We start from the raw sequence: 17,294 nt of genomic DNA, 5'->3' as shown, positions 1-17,294 counted from the left end.
CTGTTAGAGAAGACCTCTCTCCTCCCTGCCTCAGGGGTAAATCAATGTGTGTGCTCCCTATGAGTAGGGTCTGGGATCCCCACAGTCCTTCTGTTAGTCCCAAGTCCTCCAACCAGCCAAGGAGGCTTGTCTCTCTCACATTGGACCCCAGGACTGGGGTGCCCAGGATGTGGTTTGAACTTGTTTGCTCCTCAGCGTGGCTGTCCCCGCTCCCCCATCTCCATTTTCCTGAGTCCCATTCCAGGGGCACAGTTCCCAAACTAATTGCTTTTATTCCCTTCCTCATTTTTATAACATTCATTGTACAGTAGTTCATCTGGCAGTCCTCAGTTAGTTTTCAGTGAGAACTATTCCACATGTAGATGTGTTTTTGATATATTCAAAGTGGGAGATGAGCTTCATGTCCCTTACTTCATCATCTTGATCAGAACCTTGGGACTGTAGCATGTGACATCCCAGTGCACAAGGGTTCCACTTTCTCCACATATTTGCCAACATTAAATATATATATATATATATATGTATATATATATGTATATAGTAACTATGCTAATAGGTGTGAAATGGTATCTCGTTGTAGATTTGACTTGTGTGATTAGTGATGTTAAACTTCTTATGTGGTTTTTGGCCAATTGTGTATCTTTTTTAGAGGCATGTCTATTCAAGTTCTTTCTCCATGTTTTAATTGAGATTTTGTTGTCATTTTTGTCCTTGACTTCTATGAATTCTTTATATATTTTGGATATTAACCCTTTATCAGATATATAGTTTGTTCATAGTCCCTCCATCTATAGTTCTTCACTCTGTTGATTTTATCATCTGATTAAAAACAAAAGTTATTTTTAAATAGTCCAGTTTATTTTTATATTTTGTCTGTACCTTTGAGGTCATATATAAAAAGCATTGCCAAATCTAATGTCACGAATCTTTTCCACTATGCTTTGTTAGAAGAATTTTAGGTCCTATTATTAGGTCTTTGATCTACTTAAGTTTTTGTATGTGATATAAGGTAAGGGTCCAACTTCATTTTTTCAGCATGTATATATACAGTTTTACAAAAGTTCTTGAAGAGTTCTGTCCCCATTGTGTAGTTTTGGCACTCTTATCAAAAACCATTTGACTATATCTGTAAGGGGTTACTTCTGGGCCCTCTTTTTATATTCTCTTGGGCTATGCGTTTTTATGCCAGTGCTAGATTTTTTTGATTAGTAGCTTTGTAATAAGTTTTGAAATCCAGAAGTGTAAGACTTCCAACTTTGATCTTTGAACACTTTTTAAAAGATAGATGCTTTCTTCCCAGAATTTGCAGTTAGAATTTTCAGCTTTCATTCAGAGCCTCACCTTTGTATAAAGCAAATTATTAAAATTATTTTAGATATTTGCACTTATAAAGATCTAATTGTGTAACCATGAAAATGAAATGATACAGTTCTCCATTAGATAATGTTATACATACATGATAGAAAATGTATTAAAAAGTGAAGTATTGGGTTGGCCAAAAATTTCATTTGGAGTTTCCATAAAATACCCAAATGAACATTTTAGCCAACCCAATTCATGGAATTATGAGTTTTAAAGAACCATTGTGTGGAGGTGACGTGAAGGAAAGCTTTGTAAGAAGGTGTATTTGGAGTCAGGCTGTACAGGGTAGATGTGTGTGGAACTGCATTAGATAGAAAGTAGATAACTTTCTGGGAAGGAAGAAAAGCATATTGAGGATGAAGCCAGTTCTGATTAGAACAAAGATGTGAAACTTCTTATTAAAAATAAAGATTATAAGCAAGCTTAGCTTCATATCTGGATATTATATCATTTTTACTCTTGAGAGTTTATCTATTTAAGCTTGCCAAATACAATTTTTTGTTTTGTTTTACAAATTCTGATTGAGAAAGCAGAGAATTTAATTATTATATTCTAAATCTAGCATGGTAATTGTATTTTTATTTACATATTTATAATGTAACTTAGTACTAAAAGGGTTTTTATACTTACCTATTTTCATGGCTGTTGATGTTTTCTTATGTGTGTATATATACACACATACATATATACATGTACATATATTTATATAGTTTTCTACATATGGATTTTCCAGGATTTGGGGCAGAATGTGTATTTTTAAAACTTCATTATAAATTAAAGCTCATATCAATAAAATGAGATAGTTTTTGTTTTGAAAAAAATAAAATTTTAACAGGAAATGAGAAAACCAATTTTTAAAATGCAGAAATTTTGGATGATTAAATGGAAGAAGGTGGTATAGTCTAGACTGAAACTATATGAGGCTTTGTTTGGCTTTGTAAAACTAGAATGGAAATTGTAACCAGCCATTCTACATTATAGGCCTAGAGGAGATGATGAAGAATCTTAAAAATATAACCTCTGCTTTTTAGACATGTCATAGTAGGCAACTTGGAGGTGTTAGAAAAGAAATATGCCGTGAATAAAATAATACTTTAGGAAGAGACATATCTGAAGTTTTATATAGCAGACATTATAAATAGGAGAAGCTTGAATTTAGCAAAGAATTCCTTGTTGGCTATTATACTCATAGATATGATGAGATAGGAAGTTGGTGATAGCAGTTACGTTAGAAACATTAATGATGAAGACCAAATTCAGGAAAGCTTCAGGAGACATGAACATGTAATTAAGTTTTAGTCTCGTGTGTGTGCATGTGTTTTAAACCTGAAGTAGATGAGGAGGGACAGAAACTATAAGTAGAGATGATCCCAAGTATATTCTGATATTTCCAAACTGGTGACTGACTGAATATAAGGTGAAAGAAAACAGAAGCCAAGGATGACTCCATGGTTTCAAATCTTAGTGACCAGGAGATGGATGGTATAGCTGATTTCACACACACACAGAATCCCATACACACATACCCTCTTTCACACATATGAAGGCATACATAACACTTTTAATATAGGTAGCGAAATTAACACATACATATTAGATAAAACCAGGTGTTGCAGAAACTTATCTTTAGAGGCAGAGTTTCTGCCAGCATATGAAAGTTATAGTAATTTTTAAAGTAAAGGGAAAAGATATGTAACTAAGATTAGAAATCCAATAAGTATTCTCACTTTATATTTCTTCTTTGTGAAATTGTTGCTAGATTTTATCTGTACAATGTTAGCAAAATTGAGTAAAATATAAATTAAGAAAAATTTGAGATTCTAATATTTTTAAAATTGCAAGTCAATTTTCTCATTAAAATATGTAGTTTTTTCTTACTACATGAAAAGAATGTGATTTAAAAAGAAAAGATAGTTTCTCAAACACTTGCATATTGATTCAACTTAAGGAAGTACCAAAAAAAGAAAGCATATAGTTCTGCTATTACTAGAAAAATCCTATGCAAAATGAATAATGACTTCTGTTTTAAAATATTCCTATTTTTCCATGGACAGATATTTTCTGTACATATATTAGTCCCTTAAAGGGAGGCTAAATTGTTCTAATGCCAACTTACAATGTTATTTTGCTGAGGAAAAATTTGATTTCATAGTTAATATAATTTAACCATGATAGTAAGAGAGTTTCATTGACATGGAGATGTTAACAGGTCTAAAATCCACATAATAAATTGTAATCGATATTTTCATGACCTTGAAAAATCTCCTATAGAAATCTATTTTCTGCATGACAGTTGCCATATAAATAAGACAATTTGTGTTTGGTCTTTGAATTTAAATGCTTAATATCTTAATTTCTATATAACTTCATTATAGTAAAACATATTGAAAACAGTCTCAAAAATAGATTTCGTTATGTATACTCCAAGTTCAACTTGAACTATATGAAACATATGTAATGATTATAATTTTAAGATAAGGAAATGTGTGTACAAATGCATTTCCCGTATACCTTTATTTATTGCATTTAATGTCTCTTGGTCTATTTTTCCCTTGAGGAAAGGTATTTTTCCTTATTTGTCTTTTTCTTTCTTGGTAGTGAAAAAGTATAGACAGAGTCGTTGTCACTAAAATGTCATAGGAAGTTATCTGATTCTGCTTAATGAGATAACTTTCTAAGATGGTATTCTAAGAAATTCGAGTGGGAGGATCCAGTATAAAGTAAGTATTTTATCATTGTACTAAGTTAGATAAAGTTAAAATTTGCAATGTAAGTTAGTAAGTAAAATTCAGCTTCATAAACACCTATCCAGAACCTCCTTTCTGATCAGTATTTTGTGAGAAATTACATAAGCAAATATAGCTCTCCATCTCTACCCTTATGAGCTTATTAACATATTGGTTAGGGAAAGATATTTTCATCCATGAATTAATTAATATACATGAATTAATAAATTCTATAATAATAGTGATGTAGTTAGTAGTCAATATTTAATTTTTATTACCTTGAAAACATTATATTAAGTAGTTTAACTGCATTCTCTCATAGAATTCTCAGTAAAAGTTCCATGAAGTGTATTGTATGTTTTATTGTGTTTGTCTTCTGGATTTAGAAACATACCCAAGAGGTGAAGGAACTTCTCCAAGGTCATGCAGCTGACATCTGAATTGAGGCAATAGAACTACTATTATGTGCTGTCACCCACCAGAGAACATCTATGAATGTCACATGGAAAAGACCCGATAGGTACCTTACAAAAAGCTTCACAGAAAACATGAGCCATGGGTTAGCCCTTGAATAATTACATACAGATGTGTACAGACGATTTCATACAGATAAGAAGGAAAACAGAAAAATTCCAAGGGAGGAAGAGGCGATGGACAAAATAGAATGACTATAATATGTGCTGAAGCAAATGATCTAATCCAATAGTGAGATACTCTAAGGACTACACAAATCATCATGCTGACTACACTTAAGGAGGCCCCTGATGCTGTCCGTCAATTATATAAAACTTACCGTGTCTGTTGTCTCTTCCACTTTGTGATTTATTATTTCATGTTCCAGCACTTCTTTCACACCTTCAGTAACTCTTCTTCAGTCCTCACTATCAGCTTATGTCTTTTTAACTGAGAAAATAGAAGGAAATAGAAGAAAGTCTCCGCTAGTCCCCCCATTGCATCTACTCCCTTACTTGCATTCGCAGCCCGGTTCTCTGTCTTCTCTCCTATTATTGTGGGTTAATGACAGTCAGCCCATCCACTGCACTCTAGATGCCCTCCCCTCTTACTTACTCAAGTGCATTGTTCCAACAACTCTGTTCACCCCTTCAGTCATCAATCCTTTTTTCTCTCTTGGGTTATTCCTAGCATGTGAACAAACTGTTTATTCTTCCTTAAAAACAAAACATATAAACAAAATACCTCTTAAGACAGCACTTCTCCTCATAGATATGTCCACTTCTCTTCTTGTTGAAGGGATTGTCTAAGTCTTGAAAGAACTGTCTATGCTCATGTCTTAAACCCCTCCCCATCTCCATTTTGTCCTAAACACACTTGAGTTAACGTTATTCTTCATAATACCAGCACTACTGTTCTTGCCAAAGTCGAACCCAGATCTCCCACATTACAGGCAGATTCTTTACCATCTGAGCCACCAGCGAAGCCCTTTTAAGACATTATGCTGTCCTAATTTTCTCTTACCTCTGTGGTTAGTCTTTCTCTTTGTTATTTACTAGCGCTTGTTTTTCCCTCTCTAACCTCTACACGTAGGAATGTCCTGAAGACATGTCCTTGGAGATGGTCTATTTTCTCTCACTCACTCCCCTGGCAGTTTCCTTAGTCTTTTCATATTAAATATCCTCTCAACCTCCAATCTATACTTCTCCTCTGACATCCAGAACTGAATATCTAATAGTGATATCTTCAGTCGAATATGTAACACTCATCTAAAACCAAACATGTCCCAAACTCAGCACCTGATAATTGCCAAAAAACTGCCTCCTTTCACGACGTCTGTCATCTTAGGAAATGCTGTTAAACCTTGGAGTCTCATTTGAGCTCCCTTTCTTGCAACCCATGTCTGACACATCAGCAGTTTCCAAACATGAGCTCTTCTCATCATTTACATTACTGCCGTCTTAGTCAAAGTCACCAATATTTTCACCTGAATTATTGTAATAATCTACTAAGTGTTTTTCGTTTGTTCTGCTTTGTTTTGATTTTTGCATTTCCTTTGGTTTACCCTATAGTCTCTTATTAAATATAATGGTCAAAGTGATCCTGTTAAAATTTAAGCTACTTTTTGCTGCTACTTTGTTTAAATCTCTTCAATGCTTTGCAGTGGAAAAAAATCAAAGTCCTTTCAATGTCCTATCTAGCTTCATGTGATCTAGCTTCCCATTTCTTCTCCCACATCCTGTGTTAGTATTTACGTACCTTCTCATTTGTAGGTACAGTGAACCCTGGAACACATGCATAATACTCCAACTTCAGGGCTTTAGAACTTTGTATTCCCTCTGTCTGAAATGTTTGTTCCCTGAATATGCTTATGGTTTGTTTCCTTACCTTCAGGTCTTTAATCAAATGTCACTTTCTTTCTGGGATCTTCCTTGGCCACATTATATAAAATTATATACCTATGAAATCATCCATCTTCTTTCTCTGCTTTATTTTTTTTATATACTACTGGCTACTTAATATAGAGCATGTTTTGCTTATTTATTTTCTTTATTATTTGCTTCAAACACTGGAGCATAAGTTCATTGAGTGCAGACATCTTTTCATATTTTATTCACAGCTGTATCCCCAGTTCTTAGAAGAGATTTTGCTGTATGGTGGGCAGTCAATAAATATTTGTTGAGCATATTTATAAATTAAATGATATATATTCTGGTGGTATATAGAGGATGTGATAGGGGAAAAGCTTGACTTTGATTTTGTAATCATGAAGAGAGCTGTTACAGGTTTTCAGAGGGAAACTGACATGATGACAGAGGTATGGATCTGCATTGGGCTAAGCTGGCATTTTTGTCATCTTTTCTTCTGGCGGAACAGTTAGCCTGGAGCAGAATAAGGAAAAAAAAATGAAAATTAGAAATAGTTCCATGTTGAGAATACTATAATGTGCTCTATAAAAAAGATCAGAAAAAGCTGAAGTAGCTGGAATTTAGTGGTAGCTAAGAGAGGGCTGACATTGTTAAATTTAAATTTGAAGTGTCCTGTTTTTTTTTTTTTTTTACTTCAATTTATTGAGAAACTATTGGGTATATTTGACTATACTTGGTGCTTAAAGCTCTCAGCTTTTAGTCGTCCTTTCCAGTTCTCCAATTAGGCTGTAAAAGTAAGTAAGTGGCACTATTCCCATTTTAGAATTAAGGAAACTCAGGGAAGATACATTTGCTTGGACTAAACTACTGGAAATGGCTTTCTTCCGTAATTTCCTCTAACCTTGCTGCCAGATTTCTCCTCCCAGTTTTTGGATGATTGGTTTATCCTCATCTTCTGGGTATTTTCAACTAGTACAAAGGTCACATTTCCAAGTAGTAATGGTGTAACCTAGTTTCAGGGTAAAAGTAGGTGGTCATCATATTCGCCAGTGTGGTAGACATCCATGTTTCCATTTTTAGTGAGGGGCATTTTGGAAACTTTGTCACTGAACAGTTGCCAGCATGGACCAAGAACTCCTAGCTGACATCTTTCTGTCTCTCTCCCCAGTGTAGGATTCTGCTTCAGACAACAAAACACCCAAAAACTTGCTTCTGGGGCTTCCTGCCTCAGCAGACAGCCCCACAGAGTAGAACCTAATTGAGAGGACTTGAACCCAGCTACCTTTTACTCTGTCCACTTGGAAACTGAGGCTCCTTACCACAAGAAGGTACTTCTTCACCCACTGATACTTCTCTCCACCCAGGCCTTTACAGACTCTTCTAGGATAGTTCCTACCTCATATATCTCTAATCATCAAGGAAATTAAGTCACAGTTCCCCAAGTAACTTTCATATTTTAAAATTAATTTATTTTTTATTGAAGGATAATTGCTTTACAGAATTTTGCTGTTTTCTGTCAAACCTCAGCATGCATTATTTCAGGTTAATAAATATCTGTCAATATTCACTATCAATAAATATCTATATAAGAGAGAGGTACTGATCTCTAAAAAGTAGTCGCAATCTCTGAAAAGAAATCTCTTGGGATCCCTGTACTTTGGCTTGATAAGTGCAAAATATTTTCTCCTTTAACTGAGAAGTAGGAAATCCCACCACATACCTAGTGACTTTGAATTCCCTTACATCATTGACTCTTATTGAATTTTCTAATCTCCTCTTACAGAGGCAGGAGGTAGGTGATAGAGATTTAGAGTCACAGTATCAGTTCTGATATCTTTCCAGCAGCTTTTTTTTTTGATTCACCTATCACTTGTTGGCTTAGTTTAGAGACTTGCTGAAATTCCAGAAGTTATTTTTCTTATCCTATTATCATTTATCTGTTACCAGTAGTGTATACATTGGAAAGTCAGAATCTGTACAAGGATCTCTGACACCAAAGTGGTGTCCTTCGTGATATTCCTTACTTGTGTTCCTTGAGAGGGCAGAGGACAATGAAATATGTGTAGAGAAGTGAGGGGGCAATGGTAAGAAGATTGAGGTTCTAAGGACAAGCTTACATATGGAAGGCTGCCGTGTACCTTGTTCAATGAATGTAAACTTGAGGACCAATTAATGTGTACTGTACTATTAATGAGTAGTCAGCTAGAATGGGTATGTCTGCATTTAAGGCACCTAGAAGTTCATGCCAAATGCATCTCAAGACCAGATGATTTAAGTGGACTCTGGAATAGAAAGGAAAATGAATGTGAGTCCTACAGTGGTAAGATTTTAGGGAACCCAAAATTGATATGCACTGTGGTGGGATGGGGGACAAGTGGGAAGAAGGGAAATGATTAAGTGGGTGTCTGAGACAGATGGTGTGGACTTCAAATAAACCCACAGGGTGGTGGATAAATGATGATGAGAGTATCATTGGGGAGTAAGGAAAAATTGGACAACCCCATCCCAAGAATTCAGGAGGTGTAGTATGAAATAAGACCTTTAAATGTTTACTCCCTTTGAAAATAAAAAAATTGTGCAACATCAAATAACACTTGGAGGAACATTTTTTCAATATTTTGTTATAACCTCTCATTATAGTCAAGATCAGATAAGAAAAGATAAGACTGAGCAACATATTAGAATCAAGTTTTTTTTTTTTATTGTTTTCTATCCTAACGTAAATACTCAATCAGAAACAAATAAACAAAAAAAGCTGAATTGGAATGAGAAGCTGTCATATACCTGGAATTTAAGTAATAAATAAAAGTTTATTGGTAGAAGAATTAACAATTTGGATATGTGGGAAAATGTTCATTTTACAGTAAAATTTTTGTCATGTACAATTCCAAAACAACATAATAACTTTAAAAAGAAAAGACATTTAGTGCCTTTCATAAACAGTTTCAGTCATCTGAGAGTCAGTTCAGCTGTGAGTGATTTTAACAAGTAAATTGCTTCAACTGTGTGTTTAATAGACTGTGTCACAAAACTGCAGCCCCAAAACAGGAGGCTGGGAGACAGGAGGTAAATGTGAGATGTGTATGTTACAGCCGTAGCCTGGCCGTAGCACATACTTTTTGGGAGAAACTGACTGGGGATACTAATCTATCATATTTTCATATTTATTCTTGATAATAGGGATGATAGACACAGATAGGGCCTACCTAGTAAAGCATATTCATTTTTTTATATATGCAAGAAATATTTGTGTCTTACAAAGAACACTATTAGAGAAAGAAAGTTAAGTAACACAAGGTACCTATTTTCACTATGCTTAAAAATGGCAACCTAAACTACTGGTAGATTATTCTTTTTACCTTTATGAAATTATAATGATGAAAGTTTTAGTTTGGTGCCACCTTAAATATGTGAATAGACTTCACACTGCCCATATTGTATTTATAGTCATCCTTTCGACAATTATTGTGATCATTATTGTGACTTATATTTCCCACTCACATGTTTTATTATACTCAGTATACAAAACGTCAGATGACTTAGTATCATCACTTTTAGTGGCTATCTGAGTTTCCCAAGACTGTTCATGAAAAAGGTCCATACTGTGTCACAGCCACAGTCTTTGAGTAAAGTAAGTATTCCAGTCTTCATCTCACTGCTGTTGTCCATTTGACACCCAGACTGTGGCAACCATGTGATTACTGGGGCAGTTTTCCTTTTAACATTGAGTACCTGGAGTGGCTGTTCATTGTTTGGGACAGAACACACCAAACTAATTCAGTTAACTCATTCACTAAATACATATTAGAGCTGAACACATGCCAGAAACCAGCGTCAGATCCTATGATTGCAAATGAGTTAGACATATTCCCTGCCACTGGATTTTACTTTCTAGTTGAGGAAAGCAAAATCATACTCAAGAAACACCTTGTATGTTAGAAAATGTAGCATGATCAAATGATCTGCCTCTTTAACACACACATATAGCATTTTTAAAAGCTGTATTTTTCAAGGGCTGATAGAGGAATTCTAGTACTAAGGGAGCTTTTGATGATTAAGCAGCTTTGAGGAATTAGTTTAAATGTCTGAAAGTTTCAAAAGAAGCGGCAACTTTTGAATGAGCTTTTTGGGAGTGGTCAAAATGACAGGATTCAAAGTAAAGCAAAGGCTTTTTTTTTTTTTTTTCCTTTTCTCTTTCTCCTTTCCTGTTCTTTCCTTTCTCTTCCTGAACATTTGGTCCAAAAGCCATTAGGTACAGCTGAACATAGGAGAACTGTGGTCAGACAGTCAGAAGCCATGCAAGATGAGAAGGGGGTCCTACTCAGTACTGGGTATCAGAACCTGTAAGGTACAGGACAAGCAACCACATGAGCATCAGAGCCCAAACAGGGTGAAAAGAAAGGCATCATAGCAAAGAGCACTTGTATGGGATATCAAGAGGTGTGTAAGTCTAGATGGCAATCCCCCGGAAGGTGAACTGGAATAGCAGCTCAGAATGTGAACAGCACTAAGGAAACATCATACCCATAGGAAAGCGATCAAGAATGGATAGCGCCTGAGTGAGGGGAAGGGTGCTTTCACATGGGGGCCAGCCTGTTTAAGGTTTCATAGCCAAGTCAAATCTTCAGGATATCAATGTATGATGAGAGTCCAAGTGGGATGAGTAGGTTTCTATGCAGGAGCTGGTTTAGGGCAGGATATTGGATCCTCAGTAAATTGAGGGGGCCACAGGACTGGAAAAGGTCAGGTTTCCAAAGAAATCCCAAAGAAAGGCAATGCCAAAGAATGCTCAAACTACCAATTGCACTCATCTCACACACCAGCAAACTAATGCTCAAAATTCTCCAAGCCAGGCTTCAGCAATATGTGAACTGTGAATTTCCAGATGTTCAAACTGGATTTAGAAAAGGCAGAGGAACCAGAGATCAAATTGCCAACATCTGTTGGATCATCGAGAAAGCAAGGGAGTTCCAGGAAAACATCTACTTCTCCTTTATTGACAATGCCAAAGCCTTTGACTGTGTGGGTCACAACAAACTGTGGAAAATTCTTTAAAAGATGAGAATACCAGATCACCTGACCTGCCTCTTAAGAAATCTCAGGAAACAATGGTTAGAACTGCACATGGAACAATAGACCAGTTCCAATTAGAGAAAGGAGTACGTCAAGGCTGTACATTGTCACCCTGCTTATTTAACTTCTATGCAGAGTACATCATGAGAAATGCTGGCCTGGATGGAGCACAAGCTGGAATCAAGAGTTCTGGGAAAAATATAAATAACCTCAGATAGGCAGATGACACCACCCTTATGGCAGAAAGCAAAGAAGAACTAAAGAGCCTCCTGATGAATGTAAAAGAGGAGAGGAGAGTGAAAAAGTGAAATAGCTCTGAGCCGAGCCCCGATCAAGAGCGCGCTGGGCCATGCCGCCACCGCCACCATGAAGCCAGGGCCGCTGCCCCATGCAGGGGCCGCCCACCCGCTGATGCCAGGGGCCCGCAGGCTGCTCCTGCCTCCACTGCTGCTGCTGCTGCTGCTGCTGGTGAAGCACACCACGGGAGCCCAGCGCTGGCGCAGTGAGAACTTCGAGAGGCCCGTGGACCTTGAGGACTCGGGGAATGATGACTCCTTCCCTGATGATGAGCTGGACAACTTCTACTCCGGGTCCGGCTCCGGCTACTTTGAGCAGCAGTCAGGCATTGAGACAGCCATGCGGTTCAGCCCAGATGTCGCCCTGGCAATGTCCACCACACCCGCGGTGCTGCCCACCATGGACATACAGCCTGTGGGCACCCCATTTGCTGAGCTCTCTCTGTGCGCCTCACGCCGAAGCCAGCCACCAGCCCCCCACTGGTGACAGAGGTGCTAGAAGAGCCCAGCCAGAGAACCACCACCACCTCAACTCCTAGGGCTTCCACCACTGACGCCACCACAGGGGCCCCAGCAGTGGCCACAGTGCCCGCCACAGGGGCCACCGCCGTCCCCAGCATCTCTGCGGCACCCCCGTCCGCGGCCACCACCTCTGTTGTAAGGACCACTGGCCTAAGTAGGCTTCTGCCTCTTCCACTGACCACAGCAGCCACAGCCTATGCCACCACCCCAGCGGTGCCCTCACCTCCCACCATAGTGGCTGTCTTGGACACAGAGGCCCCCAATTCCCAGGCTGGTCAGCACAGCTACTTCCAGGCCAAGGGCTCTTCCTAGACCGGCTACCACCCAGAAGCCTGACATCTCTGAGAAGAACACTCTGCCCCTGGGGACCACCGCCCATGGACCCACAGAGGTGGCTCAGACCCCAACTCCAGAGTCCTTTGTGACCACCATCCAGGATAAGCCAGTGAGCGGGGGATCCAGTGGAGACTTTGAGCTGTCAGAGGAAGAGACCACACAGCCAGATACAGCCAATGAGGTGGTGGCTGTAGGTGGGGCCACAGCCAAGCCATCACCTCTACCCAGGAAGTTGCCCAAGGGTGCCCGCCCAGGCCCTGGCCTCCTGGACAGTGCTGTCGACTCAGGCAGCTTGGCAGCTCAGCTTTCCCAGAAGAGCATCCTGGAGCGGAAGAAGGTTCTCGTAGCTGTGATCATGGGCTGGGTTGTAAGTGCCCTCTTTGCTGCCTTCCTGGTCATACTGCTCATCTATGGCATGAAGAAGGACGAGGGCACCTACACATTGGAGGAGCCCAATCAGGCAAGCGTCAAGCAAGAGGAGTTCTATGCCTAGTGGAGCCAGACTACCTCCCTGTAGCCTCAGGGTCACCCCTACATCCAGTCCCTGGCCTAGCACCACCAGCCCCGGCCTAGGACTGGGCCAGGACATCCTGGCCCCACTTCATCTCTGCCACCCTCCCAAGGTCTTCCCAGACTGCCAGCCTCACACAGCTCTTCCCCAAGGGACAGGAGGCACTGACATCTGCTCCAGACTGTGCCCTTAGGAGCTCATGACTTGTTCCACATACTTGTCCCCTAACCACCAGCTTGGGGCTTTAGGACCTCACATCAGATGGACAGGAGGAAGGGAACTCCTGATTGGCTGGTGGACGAAGGGGTGGAACTTCAGCCCCAACCTGGCTTGACAGGGCTGGCTGAGGTTTCCTTTTGGAGGCAGAGAGGCACTCCGGCTGGTTTCCAGGACAAGCATTTGGCAAGCTCAGCCCTTGAAATCATTGGGACACTGCACCCTGATGCTCCTGTCCCAGGCTCACTCTCTGCCTGGGTGAGACAGCACCCCTCACCCACCAGCCTGTTTTGTCCTGACCTTTATGGGGTTATGGGGTCATTTTTCCTCACCTCTGCTCAATGCATATGCACCCACAGGCTTCAGTTCCTTCCTGGTCTACCCCAGCTTCCTGAGAGTGGCTCTGGCAGCCACTTGTGAGGAGGGGCTTGCACCTCCTTCTTCCTAGTGGACTCTGCACAGACACTGTCTCTCACATGGTTACACGTATTGTCACACACACAGAGAAAAGCACGCAATAACAAAATCACACACAATCTTGACCACCTAGCTAATCCAGATATGTCACAGACACATTATTCCAAAGATGCTTATTCTCATATTTATTATGTGCCCTCTACAGATGCTTATGGCAATGCAAGTCACTTATCATCATAACCTAATGGTTAAAAAAAAAAAAAAAAAAAAAAACACCACCCTGAACATTCAGAAACTAAGATCACAGCATCTGGTCCCATCACTTCATGGCAAATAGATGGGAAAACAGGGGAAACAGTGACAGACTTAATTTTGGGGGGCTCCAAGATCACTGCAGCCATGAAATTAAAAGACGCTTGCTCCTTGGGAGAAAAGTTGTGACCAACCTAGACAGCATATTAAAAAGCAGAGACATTGCTTTGCCAACAAAGGTCCATCTAGTCAAAGCTATGTTTTTTCCAGTAGTCATGTATTGATGTGAAAGTTGGACTATAAAGAAGGCTGAGTGCTGAAGAATTGATGCTTTTGAACTGTTGTGTTGGAAAAGACTCTTAAGCATCCCTTGGAGTGCAAGGAGATCCAACCAGTCCATCATAATGGAAATCAATCCTGAATATTCATTGGAAGGACTGATGCTGAAGCTGAAATTGTAATACTTTGGCTACCTGATGTGAAGAAGTGACTAATTTGAAAAGACCCTGATTCTGGTAAAGATTGAAAGCAGGAGGAGAAGGGGACGACAGAGGATGAGATAGTTGGATGGCATCACCAACTCAATGGACATGAGTGTGAGTAAACTCTGGGAGTTGGTGATGGACAGGGAGGCCTGGTGTGTTGCAGTCCACGGGGTAGCAAAGAGTCAGACACGACTTAGTGACTGAACTGAACTGAAGGATAGTCCAGAACTGGCAGGATAGTCCAGAACTGCAGGCCAGAGCAGGATAGGATGACAGGAAGCTGGCCACATAGGGTTGGTGTGGCACCCTATGCTGAATTTCGGAAATCGTGTGTAGTGGGGAGAAGATGGCAGAGGAGATAGGAGATTGGTTTCATACAGTGGGATTGATTGAGCAAATCAGGATACTTTCTGTCAAAAAGGAAGATAAAAACATGGAAAGGAAGTTTTAGAATGAACCCTGTGGAATTAAAATGGAGCTGGGAATATCAATATTGATTTCTAGGTTCTATTATAGAAAGATTAACAGATTAAAAATATTTTAAAGATAGTGTATCCATGCATTATATATGTTTGAGTATGTGTACACACACACACCACACCCACAGATATTCATGTACTTCTGTCCACTGAGAGGGCTTGGAAACAATGACATCCCAATAACAGTGAGCACTCCTGCACCTGTATCTTGAATTTCTTAATAAATCTACTGGAATCAGATCCTTAGAGAAATGCCTGATTGCTATCTTGGGTCAGTGGACGTATGAGTGACTTTAGTAACTTTCAGATACTACACACCTGATAGTGTGTACTATCTTATTTGGTGTTCTGCTAGAGATGCATAATTTGAATCTAATCATGAGAGACATTAAACAAATCTGCACTGAAGGACATTCAACAACAACATCAACAACAAAAACTGGTCTGTAAACTTGCACATGTCAAGGTCATGGAAGTCAAGGACTGGCAGAGTTTGAAGAGCCTAATGAGACATGACAGTCACAGGCAACTCATGCATTTGAACTTGAGCCTTTTTCTGTAAAGGCATTACTAGAACAGTTGGTGAAATCTGACTAGTCTGAGGATTAAATGGTAGTAATGGATCAATTCTAATTTATTTAATTGTTATATTGTAGTTTTATAAACTATATATCCTTATTTCCAGAAAATTCTTAAGTATTGAGGTTGGTGGCTCATTACGTTAGTAACTGAATTTCTTTTGTGCTATTGTGTTATTTTTAATTATATTTTATTGGAGTATAGTTGCTTTACAATGTTAGTTTCTGCTACACAGCAAAGTGAACCAGCTATAAATATACATATATCTGCCCCTCTCCATTTGCATTTCTTTTCCATTCAGGCCACGATAGAACATTAAGTAGTATTCAGTAGGTTCTCATTGGTTACTTATAGAGTTTTTGAGAATGTAATTTTTTGAAGTCTGAATTGAAGATGGGTTGCTTGTTCAAAATTATTTCAGAAGCTGATAAAAGTAAGACTGTAGTATCTTAAGTGTTGGGGATTAGTTTCCTTAAGGTGAAGATTGTTTTACAGCAGGTTTATTAGTGAGTATTCTTGGGATTGGTATATTTGGGCAGGAAGAGAAAAAAGCAGGATTGTGCAGATGGAAAATCCCAGTAGTTTTGATGATAAATGTTTAATACATGGTTCTCTGAAATAATAATGATATTTTTAAAGTCCTGATTTATATTGTTTGTACTTTCCCATAGTGAAAATACTCTTATTGTGGCAGATTTTAAAGTACACACTTAGCATCACTGAATGTGATACACAGATCAGCTCTAATGTGCTGGTATCAACCAGCTCTAGCACATCATTGAGTTGAGCTGTGATGTCTGAATAGAAGCTTCAGGCAATCCTATGGGGGAGAGTTTGAAGATAGAATGCACTTTTAAAATGATCCCAGATTGGCACAAGAGGGCCAGATCACTGACCCATGGATTGATCCACCACTGAATACAGGTGCCTTAGGAAGAACATGCCACTGAGAAAATTATCTCTCTTCCCTCCACACAGTCTTGAAAACCAGCCTGGCAATTGGGGCTGTTTTCTGGCAGCACTCAAGTGGTTTAGATGTTTGTTTATTTGTTTCCTCCCCTGGATGAATAATCTAGGGAGCGCATCATAGCACCCATTATGTTCAGTGATGAATCCTCATACCTGGTTTTTAACCAAATTCAACCAACCTCATATTTGGTTCTTAACCAAATTCATAAGAAATTGCTTCCCAGGTGAGCCAGTGGTAAAGAATCAACCTGCCAATGCAGGAGACACAGGAGATGCAGCTTCCATCCAATCTCCTGGAATAGGAAATGGCAACCCACTCCAGTGTTCTTGCTTGGAAAACTCCATGGACAGAGAAGTCTGGCATTTCACGGTGTCATAAAGAGACAGAGACAACTGAGCGCACACACACACGTGTGTGTATATCTTTAAAAATCTCTTCTCATTCTCAACTCTGTATCTGCTCACACCATATCAGGCGTTCCAATCCATTTTATTTAAAACTCTTAACTTTAGTCATTAAAAGAAGTTTAAAATAAAACAATTATGAAAGATGAGTGTTAACTTCTGATGAATCTTTATAAATATAATGGATAATCTGGAATTTATAGAAAAAACCATTTTGCTTCTGTTTGGAAGTAGCTTTTTCCAATGATCTTTATGTCTGTAGTGTTTCATTAAGTTACCACCTTTAGTAGGTGGACTGGGGTTATTCCCCTGTCCGTCTGTATGTATGTCTATGTCCAAATTCCC

General features: G+C 39.1%; 1 protein-coding gene and 1 pseudogene across 8 annotated transcripts in view; both read left to right on the top strand.

Annotated features, from left to right (window-relative positions):
* The window catches only part of GALNT13 (polypeptide N-acetylgalactosaminyltransferase 13), a 655,388-nt gene that overhangs the window by 305,491 nt on the left and 332,603 nt on the right, over positions 1 to 17,294 (top strand). The gene's annotated exons all lie outside the window — the stretch shown is intronic.
* LOC138433132 (syndecan-3 pseudogene) lies at positions 11,849 to 13,129 on the top strand (annotated as a pseudogene).

This window comes from Ovis canadensis, chromosome 2 (genome assembly GCF_042477335.2).
Source record: "Ovis canadensis isolate MfBH-ARS-UI-01 breed Bighorn chromosome 2, ARS-UI_OviCan_v2, whole genome shotgun sequence".
Taxonomy (NCBI): Eukaryota; Metazoa; Chordata; class Mammalia; order Artiodactyla; family Bovidae; genus Ovis; species Ovis canadensis.
Note: the sequence above shows the minus strand (reverse complement) of the source record. Positions and strands in the feature narration are given on the sequence as shown.